The sequence below is a fragment of the Saccopteryx bilineata genome, chromosome 1 (assembly GCF_036850765.1).
Source record: "Saccopteryx bilineata isolate mSacBil1 chromosome 1, mSacBil1_pri_phased_curated, whole genome shotgun sequence".
Lineage (NCBI taxonomy): Eukaryota > Metazoa > Chordata > Mammalia > Chiroptera > Emballonuridae > Saccopteryx > Saccopteryx bilineata.
The window spans coordinates 313,514,689-313,522,861 of NC_089490.1; the positions used below are offsets into that span (position 1 = coordinate 313,514,689).

The window sequence follows — 8,173 nt, forward strand, 5'->3', positions numbered from 1 at the left end:
TCATAAATACAAAGAACAGATTGGTGTTGACCAGAGGTGAAGTTTGGGGGTAGGAGAAATGGGTGAACTATTTTTATTGTTGTTTTTAGTTTAAGTAAATTGACTTTGAAAAATGACAAATATAGTTAGATGTAGTTATCAAGGACTAGTCACTTAGCTCTGGGAGCTTGGCTCTGAGATTCAGCTGAGCCCCAGCTGGGATGGTTCTCCCACAGCTGCTCCTTTTTTCTCAGATGTACTCTTGCCTTCACCCATGTCTTGTTACTGCCATCTCTTCTTTGTTGTTTCTTTGAGTGTTCTTGGTCCTTACCCCTAGGCTGCTGGGATCCTGCTTCTCATTTCCATCAGGAAGGTTGCTAAAACCCTTAACAGGGTTTTTATACTTTGCTCCTGGAGAGAGGAAAATTCATCCCTGAGGTTTACACCCAAGAAGCTCACCCCAATGGACCTTTATTCCATCTTTCTGAGCACCTGTCCTTCTCATGATGTAGAAGGTCTAAGCACTACCTCAAAGCCATTCAGGCATTCCTGCAGAAATTCATTTAGTAGTAGCTAGCTAAATACTCTGCAAGTACGTGCATGATGCAGATATAATTGGTCTAAAATTTCCTTCTGGGAATAAATGGAACATAGTGAATGAAACATACATAGGTCTTGAAATTCAAAGAACTGAGTAAATTCTTGTTTAATTTTATTTCTTTTTTGAGTAAATCATTGGCAAGAGCCTACTGTGTGCTCTACAGCTGTGATCTTGAATAACAAATACCCTGCACCTCAGTTTTTTATCCACAGAATAAGAATATAATTACAACCTTGTATAATTCTTATAAGAACTGAATGGCACAAGAAATTGCAATGCCTTGGCTTATACACTAGCTTCTCAATAAATAATTACTATTTTCAGGTTAACGAAGAGTATCAACAAGTAGAGTTATACTGCTTTCTACTGGACATACCATCTGTTCAGCAGTGGTCCTTATCCCATTTCAGTGAGATCTTTTCTCGAGGTTTCCTCAAACATAACTCATTCCTTCTTTTAACATACAGGTTTTGACTATAAACTCTGCCCCAAGAATAAAACCAGGCCCAAGAGATACAACAGTGAACAAAAAAGGCATAACCCCTGAAAGCAAGAGTCCTGGAGTGATGTGGAAAAGACAGACATTGAATAAGGGATTTCAGATGTGTTGTATGCTCCACATAAGTATGAAGCACTGCGGGAGTCTATACCAACAGGGCCTGACTCCTGAGTAATTTAGGAGCCACTACTGGTGGCATCTTTGGCTGTCTAACAGAATTAGTTAGGAAAATACAGTATCCAAAATATACTAACACTAGTATAAGAAGTCCAGCTAAGTTAATAGCATTCCTGCAGTCAATTCAGCTTTCTGGATATTCCCACGACTTGGGTAAATTTTGTCCAAAGTGGCACTGATATGAAAGGCATGTCCTGTCACTCCTGGGAATATGTGCTCTTGTCTCATAAGATCTGGCTTCCAGAAAAGAAATGAGAAAAAAACTGACATGGCCTTTTTGGTAATGAGAACATTCTTTTCAGGCCCATTCCTGGCATTAAAATTTTATTTTTGCAAAAGCTTCCTAATGCATACCACTTTAACCCACCGGGGTGAAGACAGTAGATTGGCAAACTGGCTGTGGTTCTCAATATGAGCAATTTAAACAAATGAGGATGCAGCAAGACTTCTGCTTCCAAGTCTTTCTGTTACCTTTATTTATAGCACGGATTGGATTTCTTTTCTCTCTTTGTTTCATTTTGTTTTTCCTTTTTTTTTGGCTTTGATTTTACCTTTCTTTCTCTTCCTTTTTGTTATTGCCTTAGTACTGTTGGAAGGATTTGAGAAGTCAATTCCTTGTCCTCAAATGGGGACTGCAGAGTCAAATTCTTTGTCCTCAAAAAGGGAGTGCAGAGACAGAGTCAATAGGTCTATAGCACCCTGACTTTACACTCTCCAGACAATCCATTGCAAATTATCACTGACCAGAATGGAGCAGTAGATGTGCGCACTCTGGGACCAGTTTCCTCCAGTGATCCAATTAGGGACCCAGATATTTCCATGGAGATATAGGAAACAATCAGCACCAAGTAATTGTAGGACAGTAGGTGGGAAATATGTCTCTGTTTATTATAGGTGATGAGTAGATGGGAATGTAACCCTCATGAGCCAAATGAAAACCATAGTGGCTAAGAGGTTTATGCCCTAACTATAGTTTTTAGTGACTGCTTACCTGGCTTAAAGTCTCTCTAGATTTGTAGGCAGCAGAGCTTCCTAGAAGTGCCAAAGAGGGTTATTTTTTGTACACTACACTAGATACACTGGATCTCCTTGACAACCAAGGTAGGAAGGAGTTCACAGAATAACTAAAAACCTTTTTGGTAAAACAAAATGCAAACATTTAAAAAAAAACTTCTTTTATTGTAAACTGTATTTGAAAATATTTTGCAAATATATATAACAAAATTTGAAAATATATTAAAGAATATTTTAAAATACACATATCAAGAAGAAAAACAATGTTTATGGATATATAAACTCACATGCATTTATAGGCAACTCCCAATGTGCTTTTTGTAATTGTATAATGTTCCTTTATATAGAAGTAACATAATTTATTTAACTAACCTTCTATTGATTGACAATCAATTGTAATTTATTGCCACTATAATTAATGCTCCAATAATCACCACCTCACTGCACTGCCTTTAGCTGTATCATTGCACAGTTATAATTATTTTTTTCTGATACATTTTTAAAAATAGAATTATTAGGTCAAAAATGTACATATGTGAATGGTTCCCGGATAATTGCTGCCAAATATTCCTTCAGAAGAGGTACTTAGTGTCCCTCTCACCAGCAGTCTGTGAGAATCTACATTTTCTGAAGACTTGTTCTAAATAAAAATACACTAATTTTTATTTTATTTCTTATTTCTTATGTACAAACACAAGCCAACTCTTGCTCGTTGTTCTGTTGCTTGTTCTCCCATCTTATTCCCTGTCAGATTGCTGCTTGAAATTCTTTCCACCTAATTCTCTGTGTGTGGTCTGATGAAACTGGCCCTTTTTTCCACAATACTTTATTATCAGCAGGAATGCAATGCTTCATCTGACCCTGACATAACAGCTCTGAGGTCTGGCAATAAACTCCTCTTATCTTGCTTATCACATCTGAAGGTCAGAGGTAAGGCTGCAAATTCAAGTCTATTTTTGACACTGAAAGCCAAATATTTCACGTTCATTTGAAACATCACAAACCCTCATTGTTTTCTCTTGCTGAATGCATTTCTGGAAAACTCTTGATAGATTATACCCTTCGTTAGATCCTGTATAATGAGCTGATACTATGTGATAAGGCAAAGATTGATTTTGCTTTTCTTTTACAAAAGAAAACACAACTTCTTGTTTGAAAAGCATCCATTTTAAGGTCTCTTTAACCCTGTCCCAATTAGCAAGAAATAATACTGATGTCATGGCCCATTATCCTGCTCCCCAGCAATAAACTCACAACTGTAGGTAGTGTAGATCTAGACCTACACTATCTAATACAGAGTAGCCAATAGCCTCATGTGGCTATTTAAGCTTATACACATATTAATTATATTAAATAAAATAGAAAATTCAATCTCTTAGTTACATTAGCTATATTTCAAGTGATCAATAGATTAATATAGATAGTGATTCTGTATTGAATGGTGCAATTTATAGAATATTTTCATGTTAAAAAATTCTATTAGACATCTTTCATCTAGACACTTGTTTTTGAGAATTTTCAGAAAAGAGTGGAAGGTAAATTTAGAAACAGAATTTGTAATTTAGTTCTTTACTCAGGTTCAGGTTATTTTTTACATATTTATGTCTTTCCTCTCCCACGGTCAAGTATTTCTTCTTTCAAAGCACTCTGTCTTCTTTATTTCAACATTAATTCTGTGATTCATGCACTGACAGGAAAAAAATATTTATAGATCACTCGTAGTGAAGAAATTGGATTGTAATAACATATTGGAGTAAAATGCAAAAGACACATTCACCTCATGAGTGGCATATCTAACCTAGACCTGTTTTCCTAGCACTGGATTCTGTCTCTATTACTTCCTGCAGCCTTACACGAAGTTGCCAGTCCTAGAAGAGGCCTCTGGAAAGGCTACCTCCTGGCCTCGGTTAAGTCACTTATTCAACACATATTTATTTACTGAGCATTTACTATGTGCCCAGCAATATCCTCAGCACTGAGGATACAGAAGTGCTTGAACAGACAAAAGTATCTGCCTTTATGGGACCATACATGTTAGTAAACTAGTGAGCACTATGATCTGGGACTTTATAGTTTTCTTAAATACAACAAGCTTTTTTGAAGCTTCTAACATATAATTTGTTTTTACTTTAGACTCCCAACTATTTTCCATTTCACATTCATTCAGCTTAGATAACCTCACACCTATCATTTGTAAAAATCCCTTTGCTCTCATTTAATACCTGCCTCAACATGCTACTTAAGACAAAGAACTACCCTTTTACTAGCTCAAGAGAACCAGATTATCACTCCCCCAAAACAAGAAAGAATGAATCCTTTCCATAAGATTTACATTAAATGATATATGAATTATTTTTTAATTTAAATCATCTATTTATTTTTTATTTACAGTTGACATACAATATTACATTAGTTTCAGGTGTATACCTCACTGATGAGACATTATATGACTTACTAAATGATCATCCAGATAAATCGCACACCCACCTGACACCATACATAGTTATTAGAATATTATTGACTATATTCCCTATGCTGTACTTTACATCCCCATGACTATTGTGTAGCAACCAATTGGTACTTCTTAATTCCTTCACTTGTTTCACCATCCCCCCTAGACCTTCCCATCTGGCAACCATCAAAACGTTCTCTGCATCTATGAATCTGTTTCTGTTATGCTTCTTTATTTATTTTGTTTTTTAGATTTGATTTTTCATATATATATATGTATTTATTGCATTTTATAATCAATATTTTTTTTCTTCCTCTTCTTAAAGAAAATGGTTTAACATTTTATGTCATACTGGTTTGATGGTGAACTTGTTTAGCTTTTTTTTGTCTGGGAAGCTCTCTATATGTCCTTCATTTCTAAATGATAGCTTTGTTGGGTAGAGTAATTTTGGTTGTAGGTCCTTGCTTTTCATTTCTTTAAATATTTCTGGACTGCAAGATTTTTTCAAAATATCATCTGACAGTCTTCAGGAAGCTCCCTTGTAAGTAACTAACTACTTTTTCATGCTGCTTTAAAGATTCCCTCTTTGTCTTTAACGTTTTGCGTTTTAATTATAATGCATCTTGGTGTGGGCCTTTTTATGTTCATTTTGTTTGGGATTCTCTGTGCTTTCTAGGTTTGTATATCTATTTCTTGCAAGTAGTTAGAAAACTTTTCTGTCATTTTTTTCAAGTAGGTTTTCAATTTCTTTCTCTCTTCTTCTTTTGGCATTCCCATGATGCAAATGTTGGTACTGAGGTTTCTTACACTATCTTCATTCTTAGATTTTTCTTTTTGTTGTTCTGATTGGGTGTTTTTTGTTTCCTCATACTCTAGATCACTAATTTGATTTTCAACTTTATTTATTCTATTGTTGATTTCCTGTAAATAATTCTTTATTTCAGTTAGTTAATTTAGCCTTACTTTCTGACGGGTCCTTTTTTATGCTGTTGAGGTTCTCATTAAGTTTATCGAGCACCCTTATAAAGTGTTTTAAATTCTGTATTTAGGAGATTGATTGTTTCTATTTTGTTTAGTTCTTTTTTTGAAGTTTTGTTTTTTCATTTGGGACCTACTTCCTTGTCTCCTAATTTTGGCAGCCTTTCTGTGTTTATTACTATATATTAGGTAGAATTACTATGTCTCCTAGGCTTGGGAGAGTGGCCTAATATAGTAGGTGTTCTGTTGGGTCTAGTGGCACAGCCTCCCCAATCTCCTAAGCTGGGCACTCCAGATGTAATTTTTCCCTTAGTGTGTGCTGTGTTCACCCTCATCTTGTAGTTGATTGCTGTAGGCATATCAGTGGGAGAGATTTAACTACAGGCTAACTGGCTTCAAAAACTGGCTGCAACCACTGACCACAGGTGTAGGATCAGGTGTGTGCAGGGTTCCACCCCACAGAGTAAAGACTTATTTCAGTGGGGTTCTGGTGCCAACTAAGTCTTTCCCTTGAATGTGCCACTTGTGAAAGTGGTTGAGTGGTGCTTCAACATGGTCTAAAGCTGTCCACTAAGTGCACTGGTTTTGGGGTCACCTGAATGGTGCAGCACAAGGTTAGCTGCCACTATGGTCTACCCAGGGCCACTCAGCATGAGCTACAAAGCAATCTGTATAGAGCTGCTCCTTGTACTGGGCTTGGAGATGTCTAGGCAAAGCCAAGCTATCAACAAAGGCAGGCTGCTGCTAGTCCCAGGCCAGGGGCCACTTATCATGAGGCCAGATGTTGCTTTTTTGAGAGATTTTAGGGAAGTCTAAAGAATGAGCCATGTACACAGAAAAGCCATTAAAAACAGCTTGGGGGTCTGTCTCCTGTGGAGCTTCCTGGTGGTGGGCTCTGCAGCAACAGTCACCACCCTCATGGCTGGGGTTTTGCGCTTACTCATTCTGAGGCCCCCAGGCAGACTACATATGGTGACAAAAGGTGTGGAATCTCTTGTTTGTACAGATTGGATTCATCATAAATTTACCAAGTCAAGAATTCCAGATAAAGTGTTTCAGCCTTCACCTGAAGATCATGAAAAATATGGTGGGGATCCGCAGTACCCTCATAAACTGCATATTGTTACCAGAATAAAAAGTACAAAAAGGCGTCCATATTGGGAAAAAGATGTAATAAAGATGCTTGGATTAGAAAAAGCACATACTCCGCAAGTTCACAAGAATATCCCTTCAGTGAATGCAAAGCTGAAAGTGGTTAAACATTTGATAAGAATCAAGCCCTTGAAATTACCACAAAGACTGCCGACAGAGGAGGACATGGCTCCCACCTGCCTTAAGAGCACGGGAGAGTTAGTGTTGCGCTGGCATCTGAGCCCCACGGACCAGGAGGCAGTTAAGTCCTGATACCAGAGCTGATTCAAATTTAAAAGTTCAAATCTTTTATTTAAGGATGGTGAGAAAGTGTTCTTACTAAAATGCATTTTAAATGCTAGTCATTTTTACTAATTAAAAACATGGTATCAGTCTTCCCCCCCAAAAAACAAACAAACAAAAAAAAACAGCTCGGGTGGACCCACAAGTTGGGTGGGGTGGGTTCTCAGGGAATCACTAGGGTGGGGCACACAATGTGAATCTGGTTGATGAAGACTCTAATATGGCACCCGCTTGTCAGCTCTGTACGTAAAGGGCTCAGAAAAGGAACAGTGGCCTCTGTCAGCACTTCAGTCTGGTACAGAGCTGCTCCCATCTCTCATCCTGATACCAGACAATTCAGTTTCTCCTCATATGTCCCTAGTACCTGTTGAGCTGCTACCTCAGTGCTAGAGCTCAAAAGGAATAAGTTTGAGTAAGTCTGTACATAGATCCTTTAGAGAAACTGCCTGTAAATTCAGCAGTCATCTGTCTCACTCAGCCACTATTCCTGCTGGTTTTTACAGACAGAAGTTATGGGAACTTCTCTTCCCGGCACTGGAATCCTGGGCTGGGTGGGGGAGTGTCTTGTGTGGTGCTGGGACCCCTTACTCTTTTGGGGCATCTCTACAGCTAAGGTACCACTCCAATTTTTATTCTCCACATGTGGGTGTGTGGCCAGCTTGCTCTGCATGTCAATCACTCTTACCAGTCTTGATGTGGCTTCTTTAAATCCTTGGTTGTAAGAATTACATTCAGCTAGATTTCAGGTGATTCTGAATATTGGTTGTTTAGTGGTTTAATTATATTTCTGATGTGTTGTGGGAGGATGCAAATACAGTACTGCATTTATTTATGCCACCATCTTGACCAGAAGTCTATAGGCACTCTGAATTTATTTCAAGCTTAAATTATAATGACTAGAATATCTTTGTATAGTCCATCTTGCTAGCGATGTGATGGGCATGTACTAAATGTTTCAAAGGCCAGCGTCTGAAAAAAACTTTTGATGGTTTATATGCTCTGTCCAAGTATATAAAATATTGCTTACTTGATAGACTCT

The 8,173-nt window shown here is 37.6% G+C and overlaps 1 pseudogene; it reads left to right on the plus strand.

Annotated features, from left to right (window-relative positions):
• Window positions 1–6,563: 6,563 nt before the first annotated feature.
• On the plus strand, window positions 6,564–7,231 carry LOC136320484 (large ribosomal subunit protein uL30m pseudogene; annotated as a pseudogene).
• Window positions 7,232–8,173: the final 942 nt, after the last annotated feature.